The sequence below is a fragment of the Microcaecilia unicolor genome, chromosome 3 (assembly GCF_901765095.1).
Source record: "Microcaecilia unicolor chromosome 3, aMicUni1.1, whole genome shotgun sequence".
NCBI classification, from domain to species: domain Eukaryota; kingdom Metazoa; phylum Chordata; class Amphibia; order Gymnophiona; family Siphonopidae; genus Microcaecilia; species Microcaecilia unicolor.
The window spans coordinates 258623303-258637187 of NC_044033.1; the positions used below are offsets into that span (position 1 = coordinate 258623303).

At 45.6% G+C, this 13885-nt stretch overlaps 1 protein-coding gene across 1 annotated transcript in view; it reads left to right on the forward strand.

Moving 5' to 3' along the window:
* Positions 1-13885, forward strand: part of GRM1 (glutamate metabotropic receptor 1) — a 676880-nt gene that overhangs the window by 237745 nt on the left and 425250 nt on the right. The window lies entirely within an intron of this gene.

A 13885-nucleotide genomic window follows, 5' to 3' on the forward strand; every position in this document is an offset into this window, starting at 1 on the left:
GCATTGACATGGCGGTAAGGGCTCCTGTGTTAACCCGATTACTGCCGGGTACACTCCGGAGCTACGAAAATATATAATTTTTTATAGCGCTGGAAATGACGGCGCGCCAGGGGTGGGAAGTACCGCCGGGCTGCTGCGGTACTTCCTGTATAGCGAGCGGTAAGACGCTTAGTAAAAGGAGCCCTTATAGCCTTTATCTCTGTTATTTGTAACCCCACTTGTGGTACCATTTTGCTTAATGAGTCACAAATACTGCTTTGATACATTCCGAGCATCTGGACTGGTCTGGAGGGATAATAAGAAAGAGTAAATTAGTCCTTAGCTGCCTAATTTTCTTTCCTTGAGTCCTTCCAGACCAGTTTAGAACCCATCTGTGGTTCTTAGCATCAGTTTGGGTTCTATGTCCTGATGTGTAAAGATACAGATTTGGCTTGTTCATTATTCATGTTGGATCTATGGTCTGGAAGCAGGGGCGTAGCCAGACAACAGATTTTGGGTGGGCCTAGGCAAGAATTGGGTGGGCACCAAGTGTTCTCCCTCCCCCCCCCCAAAAAAAAATTTAACTCAGCTGGTGGGAAAACGCTTCTTTCCACCTTGGCAGCAGGTATGCACTGAAAACTGAGCATGCGCAAGTGCCGGTGTCATGGAGAGTAGCGTTTCCATCAGGGGAAAGTCTTCAGCTGGTGGAGCTTGGGATTCCCACTAAACATGTGCTACTGTTGGGTGGGCCTGAGCCATAAATGGGTGGGCCCTTGCCCACCCAAGCCCATCTGTGGCTATGCCACTGTCTGGAAGGGTATATCCTTTGTTAGTTGCTCTCTGTTGAACAGTCCATTAGTTCCTAGCAGAGTTTTTTCCCCCTTTAAATTACCTTTGCTCTACTGCTTTTCAGGATAAACACTGACTGGCCAGGGGGTTGCACAGGGTTTTTAAGAGATGACATCACAAGCTAGTAGTTCTCAGTCTCCGCTTGCCTGCAGGATGCACAAACTCAAGCATCTGGACTGGTCTACAGCAACTCAGGGAAACAAAAATTAGCAGGTAAAGATAAAGGGAAAAAAGTGCTTCTAGTTTCTAATGACATGAGTGCAGCTTTTGATGTGGTTGAGAAGTCAATCTTGTTGAAACATTGTAAACTCTTGGAGTTATATGATAAGGTATTGCGTTGTATTAAATCCTTTTTGTCTGACAGATCATTTAAACAAGTGTTGTTTAATGATCAATGGTCTAAAGTCAAGCAATTGAATTGGAGAGTATTCCAAGATTCACCACTCTTCCCTTTGTTCAGTATCTATTTATCACTATCAGGGAAAGTGGTGAGAAGATTTGGAATCTCTTGTTATGCTTATACTGATGACATTCAGCTTATTTTTCTGATCGATGGTGATGAGGGTGAACAACAGGAAAGAGTGATTGGTAGTATAAAAGAATTGGATGCATTCTTTGAGTTAACTAGGCTGGTATGGGATATGAATAAATCTGTAATACTGTGTTTTGGAGATACAGACAAGGCAGGAATTTGCCTGCACGTACTGGTAGGCAAGAATATGTTACAGCATCTTTATTTTTTGAAAGTTTTGGGGTCTGTAAGTGTGATTGGCAGTTGGCTACAGGATATCACAGACATTGGCATACAAAGGGGTAAGAGTAAACAGAAGAAATCTTTATTACTGTGTTCTAGCAGCAGTGGCGAAGGAAGGGGGGGTGGGGCGGTCCGCCCCAGGTGCACTCCGTTGGGGGGGGGGGGGGGTGTCGGCTCCGCTGGTTCCCTGCTCCCTCTGCCCCGGAACAGGTTACTTCCTTTTCCGGGGCAGAGAGAGCAGGGAACCAGCGGAGCCGACGCAGCTCCCAGCAAGGTGCACTCGGGGGCGGATCGGCCCAGCTGCCCGTCCCTCGCTTCTCAATGTAAGTAAATATGCGCTCCGGGGGGGGGAGGGTGCGCGCTGGAGGGGAAGGGTGCGCCGTGCTGCACCCGGGGGGGGGGGGGGGTGCGCAGCAGCGACCTGCCCCGGGTGTCAGCTGCCCTCGCTACGGCACTGTCTAGCAGTGCTGTCAGTGTTCTTGTCAAACCCTAAGGGAGCAGCCTTACTAGGGCTGGCTTCTTGCCACACCCCCAGTGGTGTGCTGGAGCAGGCTCTCATGGGCTCGCGAGAGCCGTTTGTTAAATTTTTAAGAATTTTGGGAGCCAGTTGTTAAAGTTGGCCCTCTGTGGTTACTTTAGCAACTGGCTGCAAAAACATGGGTTTGGGCCCCCTCCTGAATTCTCTTTTACTTTGCAGGCGAAGATGCTGAGCCCTGCCAGCCAAGTAAATAGACTACTGCTGCTCCCTGCTCTGAGCAGCATGCTGGAACTTCTCGCTTATGCAGCGGGGAGTAGTAGCAGTTCATTTATTGCTTGGTGGGGCTCAGTGTCCCTGCCAGCAAAGGTATGGAGGGAGAGAGAGGCACGCGTTGCCCCCTCCCAGTCCACTCCTGGCTCCCCCAAATTGCAGGGCTGACTATGCCCAGAGAGAGAACCCCTTGTTAAAAATTTACAAGCACACTCCTGCACACCCCAAATACAATGTTACTGTTCCAAACAAACACAGGCTTGCCTTCAGCCTGCACACACAATATATAAGTCTTCAAGGTAACTGCAGAAACTTCCTACCTTGATTGACTTTCCCACATAGACTCTGGAGATACTAGCTTAAGGGCCACTCTGCTTCCCTGAGCCTCCCCCAGGTACTATAGCCCAGCCAACTCCTTGGGAGGATTCCTTCTCTCACAGCCTTCCTCCAGGAGACCTCTTGTGTCTGGGCCTCCCTGTTACTACACTCTCCGAGGGCATTTAACCTCCTTCCCTGTGAGTCCTGCCCTTCTGAGAAGGTCCAAGAGAAGAGGACATTTCTCTGGTAAGTGAACACTATTTTGCTTTGTGCTTTGGGAACTTAAGGATTGGGGTTTAAAGGAGGAATTGTAGGTTAGTGATAGGCAAAATAAAAACATAAAAAGCAAATTTTATCAACTAATCTCCATAGTCTTTTCCACTTAGTTTTAAAAACTTTGTACTATAGCATTAATAGAATCTAGCAGGCATACCAAGCTCCCTGACAGCAGTATGCAGGTCCCTGGAGCAGTTTTAGTGGGTGCAGTGCACTTCAGGCAGGCGGACCCAGGCCCATCCCCCCCTACCTGTTACACTTGTGGTGGTAAATGTGAGCCCTTCAAAACCCGTTGTACCCACATGTAGGTGCCCCCCTTCACCCCTTAGGGCTACGGTAGTGTTTTACAGTTGTGGAGAGTGGGTTTTGGGGGGCTCAGCACCGAAGGTAAGGGAGCTATGCACCTGGGAGCAATTTCTGAAGTCCATTGCAGTGCTCCCTAGGGTGCCCGGTTGGTGTCTTGGCATGTGAGGCGGACCAGTGCACTACAAATGCTGGCTCCTCCCACGACCAGATGGCTTGGATTTGGTCGTTTCTAAGGTGGGGGTCCTCGGTTTCCATTATCGCTGAAAACCAGGGATGACCATCTCTAAGGACGACCATCTCTAAGGTCGACCTAAATGTTAAGATTTGGGCGTCCCCGACCGTATTATCAAAACGAAAGATGGACGCCCATCTTGTTTCGATAATACAGGTTTCCCCGCCCCTTCACGGAGCCGTCCTGTGAGGACGGCCCCAGGAAAACTTGGGTACCCCATTCAATTATGCCCCTCCACATAAACTAAAAGACACTTTTATATTAGGCTAATATCCTTAATACTGTAGCAAGTTTTAAATTATTGAAAACTCTAAAACACTAAGATGGAGTCAGCAGTCCAGCAGCGAGAGGGGTGCTATCCAGTCTTTTGCATTGAGTGTCACATGTATGATTATCTCCCATTTTGTGAGATGTCATATGCAAAGAGCCTGGTGACTTGCCTGCCTGATGCGAAGGTGGCGGACCTCACGCGTCACCTAGATAGGACTTTAGATAGTGCTGGGGAGGAGCCGGCTGCCTTGGTACATGTGGGTACCAATGACATAGGAAAATGTGGGAGAGAGGTTCTGGAAGCCAAATTTAGGCTCTTAGGTAGAAAGCTTAAATCCAGAACCTCTAGGGTAGCATTTTCTGAAATGCTACTCGTTCCACGCGCAGGGCCCAAAAGACAGGCAGAGCTCCGGAGTCTCAATGCGTGGATGAGACGATGGTGCAGGGAGGAGGGTTTTAGATTTGTTAGGAACTGGGCAAGATTCTGGGGAAGGGGAAGCCTATTCCGAAAGGACGGGCTCCACCTTAACGATGTCAGCATTTAAAAAGGAGATAGAGCAGCTTTTAAACTATAAATGAGGGGGCAACAGTCGCTCAAAAGCACATGGTTTGGGATAAGGTATCTTTCAAAGATGTCACCAAAACAGGGAAGACAGAGTATCCCGATAGTGAGGTTTCAAAAGAGACCGTAGTAGATCAGGTGTCCTTACATAAAAATAAAAATCAGACAAAAGATTGCAAATTAATACTGTCACGTACTAAGCATGATGTAAATAGGAACAACAAATATAGTTTGAAATGTCTATATGCGAATGCCAGGAGCCTAAGAAATAAGATGGGAGAGTTAGAATATATTGCACTAAATGAAAAATTAGATATAATAGGCATCTCTGAGACCTGGTGGAAGGAGGATAACCAGTGGGACACTGTCATACCAAGGTACACATTATAGCGTAGTGATAGGGTGGATCGAATTGGTGGAGGGGTAGCATTGTATATTAACGAGAGCCTTGAATCAAATAGATTGAAAATTCTGTAGGAAACAAAACACTTCTTGGAATCACTGTGGATTGAAATTCCATGTGTAAATGGGAAAAGGATAGTGATAGGAGTGTATTACCGTCCACCTGGCCAGGATGAACAGACGGATGCAGAAATGTTAAAGAAAATTAGAGACGCAAACAAACTGGGCAACACAGTAATAATGGGTGATTTCAATTACCCCGATATTGACTGGGTAAATGTAACATCGGGGCACGCTAGGGAGGTAAAATTCCTTGATGAAATGAAGGACAGCTGTATGGAGCAGCTGGTAGAGGAGCCGACTAGACAAGGAAAAATTCTAGACCTAGTCCTTAGAGGAGCGCATGATCTGGTGCGGGAGGTAATGGTGCTGGGGCCGCTTGATAACAGTGATAATAATATGATTGGATTTGATATTAGCTTTGAAGTAAGTATACATAGGAAATCAAATACATTAGCGTTTAACTTTTAAAAAGGAGGCTATGATAAAATGAGAAGAACGGTGAAAAAAAAACTTAGAGAGCATCTGCGAGGGTCAAAAATTTACATCAGGTGTGAATGCTGTTCAAAAAACACCATCCTGGAAGCCCAGGCCAAATATATTCTGTGTATTAAAAAAGGAGGACGGAAGACCAAACGATAGCCGCCGTGGTTAAAAAAATGTGGTGAAGGAAGCTATTAGAGCTAAAAGAAAATTATTCAGAAAATGGAAGAAGGAACCAACTGAAAATAATAAGAAATAGCATAAGGAATGTCAAGTCAAATGGAAAGTGCTGATAAGGAAGGCTAAGAGGGACTTCGAAAAAAAGATTGCGTTGGAGGCAAAAACACATAGTAAAATATTTTTTAGGTATATTAAAAGTAGGAAGCCGGCAAAAGAATCGGTTGGACCACTAGATGACCGAGGAGTAAAAGGGGCGATCAGGAAGATTGGCTAACTTCCAGTGGCTGCTGATGTACCGTATACTCAGTGGTGGTATCTAGATTTGGTCCGATGCTGAATATCTGATCCCAAATCTGCCATGGTGATCATCATTGCTAAGGGCTCCTTTTACCAAGCTGCAGCAAAAGGGGGCCGGCGCTGGCGTCAGCGCATGTTTTACATGCATGCCGAGGCCCCCTTTTACCATAGCTGGTAAAGGGGCAGTCTCGCCTTCCTGCAGGAAATTGCCACGTGACCATTGCGGGGGAGGGGAGCCCTTACCCACTGTGGTGGCGGTAAAGACTCTTGCGTTAACCCAGCGGTAACCGGGCAGCGCGTAGCACTGCCCAATTACCACTGGGTACACTCCAGTGCTACAAAAATAAATCTTTTGTAGCGTCGGAAATTACAGTGCACTAGGGGTGGGAAATACTCCAGGGTGCTGCGGTAGCCCGGCGGTACTTTCTGTATAGCGAGCGGTAAGCCCACATTGGACTTATTGCCGCTTAGTAAAAGGAGCCCTAATAATGCTGGCTGTCGAAGGCTGGATATTGACCCTACCATGTATAATATATGTTTTGTGAATTTTAATTGGGTTTTGACTTTTTGTAAGATGCTTTGGGGTACTCTTTGAGATAAGAAAAACAAGTCAAAATAGAAATAGTAGCATTTTTTAGCTGGCAGGGATGGTGGAAAATTATTAATCCACAGAATACCTCAAGTTGATCTTGTAATTTTTACCACAGTTCTTCTGGGCATGATCAATCTTATATCTGTCTTTCTTAAGATGATGAACAGTGCTACTGTGGTTGTCATTGTACAGGGAAAGTAATGATGAGTTAAATCTATGTGTAATTAGTAAATGGGCGTATCATCCTGTTCAGGGGAGGGAGGGAGAATTACACTACAAAAGTAGAAGAAATAGCAACTCATTTGAAATGAAGATGAGAGGAAATGTGAAAATGAAAAGCTATTTTTTTTTCTGGAACCTAGATAATAGTCAATGAATAATTTATGATTTTCCATAGATATTTCAAGAGGAACATGTTCAGAGAGTATCTAATGTGCTAAAAATATGCCATGTAGGTAAAAATTTTTTTTTTTTTAAGTGTTACTTGTCAGAAAAGATAGCGCGTGCGTAACAAGAATTGATCTTGTCTTGTGAGATCTGACACATTGATTCACATTCTGCCATGTTACATTGCAACGTTTCCTGTCACAGGCATTACATTCCGTCTCGCTCACAATCTGATGTGACATAATTCATCACCAAAGCCTTCAGCGTATAATGTGTTGCAGTATATCACACCTAGGAATGAAACTGAAGGCTTGACCAAGCTCTATTATAGACACCCATCATCAATTCAGGAAATAAATATTAGCCATATTAAACCTGGTTATTTGTGGAGACATGAAAATAAGTTTGCAAGTTCATTATCGTTTGTTGGCATTGCTACATTATCCTTGGACACTGCATCTTTTTTTTTTGCTCACATTTTGAATCTTAAAGACAATCAAGAGACACAGCAAAGAACAAGGTTCATTCTTCTATAATTGCTTTGAAACACATTGTGGAGAGCCAATTTTTCAGCAGCTTAATGCACTCCTAGGTACATAAAATAAGTCATTAGGGCAATTGTATAAACTGCTACTACGAGGGATCACGTGATGCTTGGCTGAGGGAAGGACGCCGCATCTGAGAGCTCCGAGGCCCCGCCGTTAACATCAAGCCCGCAGCGCCATAATAAGCAGCTGATAAACCCAACTGAAGTCAGCCAGCACAATCGGAACACCCCGATAGTGTGAGGGCACCGTAGGCGATAAAAGAAACATTTGGCATGACATCTAAATCCAGTAAGAAAGACGGAGCGAGAAGCCGCGAGGGCAAGATGGCGGAGGCCAGCCACGCGGGGGAATCGGTAAGCTCCGCTTGGGCTGCTGAAATAGCGGCAGAGGTTTCCACCCTGCTGGAATCGTCAGTAGACCGCAAGCTTCAAAAAATCTCAGACCAGATTGAACAATTAGATGGCAAGTTTGAAGGTTTGCACGCAGACATGGCGGGCTTTCAGAAACGGCTATCGGACATTGAAGACCAGTGCATGCAAAGGGACAAAGTCCAAAAAGACCTGAAGGACGCCCTAGAGGAGCTTACAGCGAAGGTGGAAGACCTAGAGAATAGGTCGCGGAGGAATAATCTCCGTTTCGTCGGTATTCCGGAGACGGTGCAGGAGGTGGACCTCCGCGATTTTCTGGAATCATGGCTCCCAAAAGTCTTGAATCTTCAACGGCTAGAGAATGGATTACAAATCGAGCGGGCCCATCGGTTGGGCAGAGAGAGGCAGGGTAACGAGAGACCGCGAGTTGTCATCTGCAAAATTCTAAATTACAAGCACAAGCAGGACATTTTGCGGGAATGGCGATTAAAAGGAAAGGTACAATATGAATCTCATACCATCTTGTGCTTCCAAGACTTTTCGGCTGCGGTAGCGGCCCAGCGCAAACGGTTTGCAGAGGTATGCAAAATATTGTACGAGAGGAAAGCCCGGTTTGCGCTAATGTTTCCCGCCAAATTGCGTATCCAGCATGAGGGAAAACAATACCATTTCAACGCACATGAGGAGGCGCGGCAATTTGTCAACAGCATGCGAGTGGGCACAGAATTGAAGCAGGTGCAAGCAGCAGCGGAGAGCACACAGAACACCTGAACAGGATCAGGCATCAATCATTAGATGCAAAAAGGGTGAGATAATGAGATTTCAAGGGCTGAGAGACATTTGATATTAAAGACTTTCACAAGGACTTCCAGATGCTGATTCGTTAGGGGAAGGGAATGCTGTAAAAGGGAGGGGGGCTCCAGTGTTAAGATGAGGGGTGAATAGGGGGAACTTGCACAAGAGCGGAGGCTACATCGTTTAATCATTAATCCTAGTGGGGGAGAGTTTCTTGTAATTGGGGTACACAGAATTGGAAATGTAAGGGCGCGGGGTAGGCGGGGGCGGAGCGAAAACGTGATCAGTTCTCTAACGAGAGCTGAATGTGGAGAAGGGGGGCGTATAGGAGGGGGGGAAGGGAGGGAGGGAGGAGGGAGGGAGATGGGAGGGGTGGGTTTTTTTTTTTAATACTTCTGGAATGTGTGCTGGAGGCGCTGGTATTTTTTATGACTGCACAAGGGGAATGGCTAAAGGTAAGGGGGGGGGGGGTACACCCAGGGGCTGGGGGTGGACCCTCAAACTTTAGGGTGTTTAGACCTTAGAATGAACATCAGTAAGTCTGGATAGGGTGAGTTAAAGTTAATATCTTGGAATGTGGGGGGGATCTCATCACCCATTAAGCGCACCAAGGTGTTGCAGGCTCTGCAGCGACATAGGGCGGATATCGCGTTCCCCCTAAGAAACACACTTAACATCCCAGGAGCATCAAAAATTTAAGAAAGGTTGGGTGGAGATGGTAGAGGGATCGCCTGCAGTGGGGAAAAAAGGAGGGGTCCTATTGTTGTTTCGCAAAGGTTTAAATATGAGAATTAAGACAGTGAAGAGAAGTACAGAAGGTAGATTTGTACTAGTGGAGGTGGAGAGGGGTAATGCCTCTTATATTTTTTGTAATGTGTACGCTCCTAACGTATATGACAAAAAATTTTACAAAGGGCTGTTGGATCTATTGGGCCCCTATCAGGGGGGCAATATAATTTTGGGAGGAGACTTCAATGCAGTGTTTGACCCTAGGTTGGATAGAAGCAGTGCCACTAGATCGATGCCTGGACATTCCCAGGGGGGTTTGCCTTTTCTCAGCTCCACCTTAAACTTGATTGATGTATGGAGGGTGTTACACCCGACACAGCGAGACTACACACATGTCTCACGAGCACACCTATCACAATCCCGCATAGATTACTTTCTAATTTCGAGAGACCTCTTTCCAGATATACCAAAAGCAGAGATCGAAGTTTGTGAAATTTCAGACCACTCATTTGTTTGGGTACATTTAAGATTACGGGGAAAGGGGGGAGGACGGAGTAGCTGGCGGTTCCCAATTGAACTATATTATGATTCATACTTTAAGAAATACTTGGGGGAGAAATGGGGGGACTTTGCAACCCACAACAGTGAGCATCAACATCAAGCGAGTTTATATTGGGAAACAGCAAAAGTAGTCATGAGGGGGGAGGTAATAGCATATAGAGCGAGGGCTAGAAAGATGAGGGATAAGGAAATCCTACGCTTGGAGAAAGAAGTTCGTAGGCAGCGAATTCGGTTCGGGAAGGACATTACGGAGGACAATAAGAAAGTATTATTAACACTGCAAAGGGAGTTGAATGAATTGCTACACCAAAGAGCGCAGAAGTCCCAGCTGTATTACCAGCACCAACTTTTTAGGTTCGGGAATCAGGCGGGAGCTTTTATGGGACGTTTGATTCAAGGGACAAGGGGCCCAACGAAAGTCCTGCAAGTCCGGGACCGCGGGGGACGGTTACTTCGAGAGACAAAAGACATAATGGAATGCTTTAGGAATTACTATAAAGACCTATACAAAGAGCCAACAGATATAGTGGAGGATAGTGATCTGTTCTTGGACAATCAAACTTTGCCCACAATTACGGAGGCACAGAGGGAGGCGCTGAATAGTCCAATTGAGGAGGGCGAACTGATGTTGGCCCTGCAGCAAAGTAATATCCATAAGGCCCCGGGGCCAGATGGGTTCAGCATAGCTTTCTATAAACTGTTACAGGAACAGGCTACCTCCCCGTTGCTTAATTTGTTCAATACCATGGCTTCTTCGGGAGAAATATCTGCCACGCTTAATATGGCTAAAATAATAGTATTGTTAAAACCGGGCAAAGAGGAGTCTGATGTGGGTTCTTATAGACCCATATCGTTGTTAAACTGTGACATAAAATTATATGCAAAGATTTTGGCGAATCGCCTGGCGCGGGTACTTCCTCACTTGATAGCAGCCCCGCAGGCGGGATTTGTAAAAGGTAGAACAGCAACTAAAAATATAAGGGCTTTGCTGGCTTCATTGGAGACAGTAGAAAGACAGAGCAGGCCTTCTCTGTTGGTCAGCTTCGACGCAGAGAAGGCCTTTGATCGAGTGGTTTGGGGATTTATGTTCGCAGTGATGAGACGGATGGGTATAGAGGGGTTGTTTGAGAATGCTGTGGCAGCCCTATACAAAAATCCACAAGCTTTCATGTGGATCAATGGGGAGCGGTCAACCCCATTTACAATTAGAAGGGGCACACGTCAGGGGTGCCCTTTGTCACCCTTGTTGTTTGTCTTAGCGTTAGATCCATTGATCAGAGAAATCGACATGCACCCAGAGATAGCAGGAGTTACTTGGGGTCCTTCTTCGTTTAAAGTCTCTGCTTTTGCGGACGATGTCTTGGTCCATCTCACTCAGCCCAAGCAGTCCTTGGAGGCATTATTACAGCTCCTGCAGGAGTATGGAGATTTTGCTGGATTTAAAATAAATTATCTAAAATCTTGGGCATTAACTGGTAATCCAAGGGTGAGGGACCTATGGGGAAATGGTTTTCCTCTGAAATGGGCTACAGAGTCCCTCCAATATTTAGGAGTGCGAATCCCCATGAACACATCGGCCTTATATCAACTTAATGTAGTGAACAGAATGGAGTCTCAGAGGGGGCGTTTCGAAAAATGGAAGGTCTTGCCGCTTACGTTACATGGGAGGATCCATTTATATCGCATGGCGGAGTTTCCACGCTGGCTTTATCTATTACAGGTTCTTCCATTGCGACTAAAGGGTAAGGATATAATCATGATTAATAGGAATATCCGGAAATTTATTTGGAGGGATTCAAAGCCAAAACTTTCATTGCAGTTCCTAATGGGCCCCTGGAGGGAAGGAGGCATGGGGCTTCCGGACATACGCCGTTACAATCAAGCTTGTTTGCTGCGGCACCTGGGAGATTGGCTACTAGATAGACAAGATTACACGCCCCGAACTCTTGAGCAGGATTATTTTAAGCCGTACCACTTATATTTCCTACTGCATTGCCCAAAGAAAATGCTGCATACATTGGTGGGATATAGTATACTCTTGGACCCCTTAAGGGAGACTTGGCGAGAACTAACGCATGGATGGGGCCTAGCAGCAGATGTCTCGGACCTGCTACCCATACAGGGAAACCCGGATTTTAAACCGGGTATGGAGAATAGAGTATTTCATAAATGGGCAGAGGTGGGAATTACCAGGTTGGAGCATGTAATAAGCCTTAGAGGACAGATGTTAGAACTGGGAGCACTTGGGGTGGGAATAGAGCATAGTTTTATATTTGCCCATTACCAATTAGCACACTATGTTCGGGCGTTAGAGGCAGGGAAGTTGGCGGGCGGACATGGGCGTAAGGTTCGAGAGTTCTTTAGGTCTGTACCTGGGGAGCGCCTGTCGGTTTCTGGGCTACAGAAGGTGCTGAGAGCCCCTGGTGATGGGAAGGATACAGGGGTAATAACACAACGTTGGGCTACTGATCTGCGGCGACCTAACCTAATCCTGAACTTTCCACAACTGACAGCTCGTATACCTACTTTGTCTTGTAATGCTGCTATGCGAGAGTGTCAATACCGTATACTGCATAGAGCATATATGACCAAACTCCAATTATTTAGATTTGGAGGGGTCACAGATCCATTATGTTCGAAATGTGGTAGGGGAGAGAGTACTTGGTTTCACTCTCTATGGGAATGTCCAAAGATTAAACTTTTTTGGGGGCAAATTATAAAATTTACAGAATCGGTGGTACAGGGCAGAGTGGTCTCTTCTCCAATGGGGTTTTTGCTAGATAGATTTGAAGTTTTCACTCAGCAAACGAGGGGGGGTAGACAATTTCTCCGTAAAGCAGGCATTATAGGGAAGAAATTGATTATGCTCATGTGGATGCAGAAGGAGGCGCCGGATTATTGGCACTGGAGGAACCGATTGCATGAATTACTGTTGCAGGAGCGTAGGGTGGTGGGTTCCTCCCCGAAGAAACGAAAAGCATTTATGGAAATTTGGGAGCCATATATACAGACATTGTCGCCGTTTTTAACCTTTTTTTTTTTTTTTTCGAGAAGGGGTGGTGAGGGAGGGGATGAATGGGCAATGTGATTAGGGGTAATCTTAAAGGCGATATAAGCTTTGGACAAGCTCTTCTGAGATACAGAGTATTGATGGAGACGCCCTGGCGAGAGGGCAGACCAGTAATTTGGGAGTAGCCTATAAGAATGCGGCGAGGGAAGGTCGTCACAGGAATAATAGGGTTTAGGCTTCATATGGTTTAAAGGGAAAGGGAGGAGGACATAGATTTTCAGCTATATGTATAAAAATGAAGTTTAGTGTTAATTGTTATAGAGTTCAATCTGTTTTGTAGGGGGGACATATATTGAGTAAATGTTAAAGGTTGGGACTAAAAACGGAGGGCGTGAGGGGAGGGATTTAATGGATAGAGTTTTTGCAGACTGTAAGTAATATATTGTTCCTTTAATAGCATATTCAAGAATGCTCTCTTGGGGGTTTAGAAGGTGGAGTGTGATGTTAATTCTAAAATGTTATCAATAAAAATGATACCACGGAGAGATAAGGGGGGGATTTGGAAGATGGTTAAAGATATATATGTCTCTCAAACTGTTTTGTTTAGAGGTTCAAGTAATACTGTTTTTCATAAACACTGTTGGAATAAAGCATAGTTGGGGGCGGGGGAATGTAAAAAGTTTGATGACTGTAAGCAGTGCAAGTATACCTGTTGTATTACCACTGTAAGTGAGGCAATATTGTCAAGAATTCACTGTGCTGAGGTGGATTTGTACTTTTTGATTTATCATCAATAAAAACCGTTGAAACATAAACTGCTACTACTACTTATCACTTCTATAGCGCTACAAGGCATACGCAGCACTGTACACCATACATGAAAAGACAGTCCCTGCTCAAAGAGCTCACAATCTAAATAGGACGGGCAAACAGACAGAACAACTAAGAGGTAAGGGAATTAAAGAGGTGGGGATAAAAGGGTACAGGGCAAGTGAGTAGTGGTTAGGAGTCAAAAGCAGCATTAAAGAGGTGGGCTTTTAGCCTGGATTTGAAAACGACCAAAGATGAGGCTAGACGTACAGGCTCGGGAAGTCTATTCCAGGCATGAGGTGCAGCGAGATAAAAGGAACGGAGTCTGGAATTAGCAGTAGAGGAGAAGGGGACAGACAAGAGAGATTG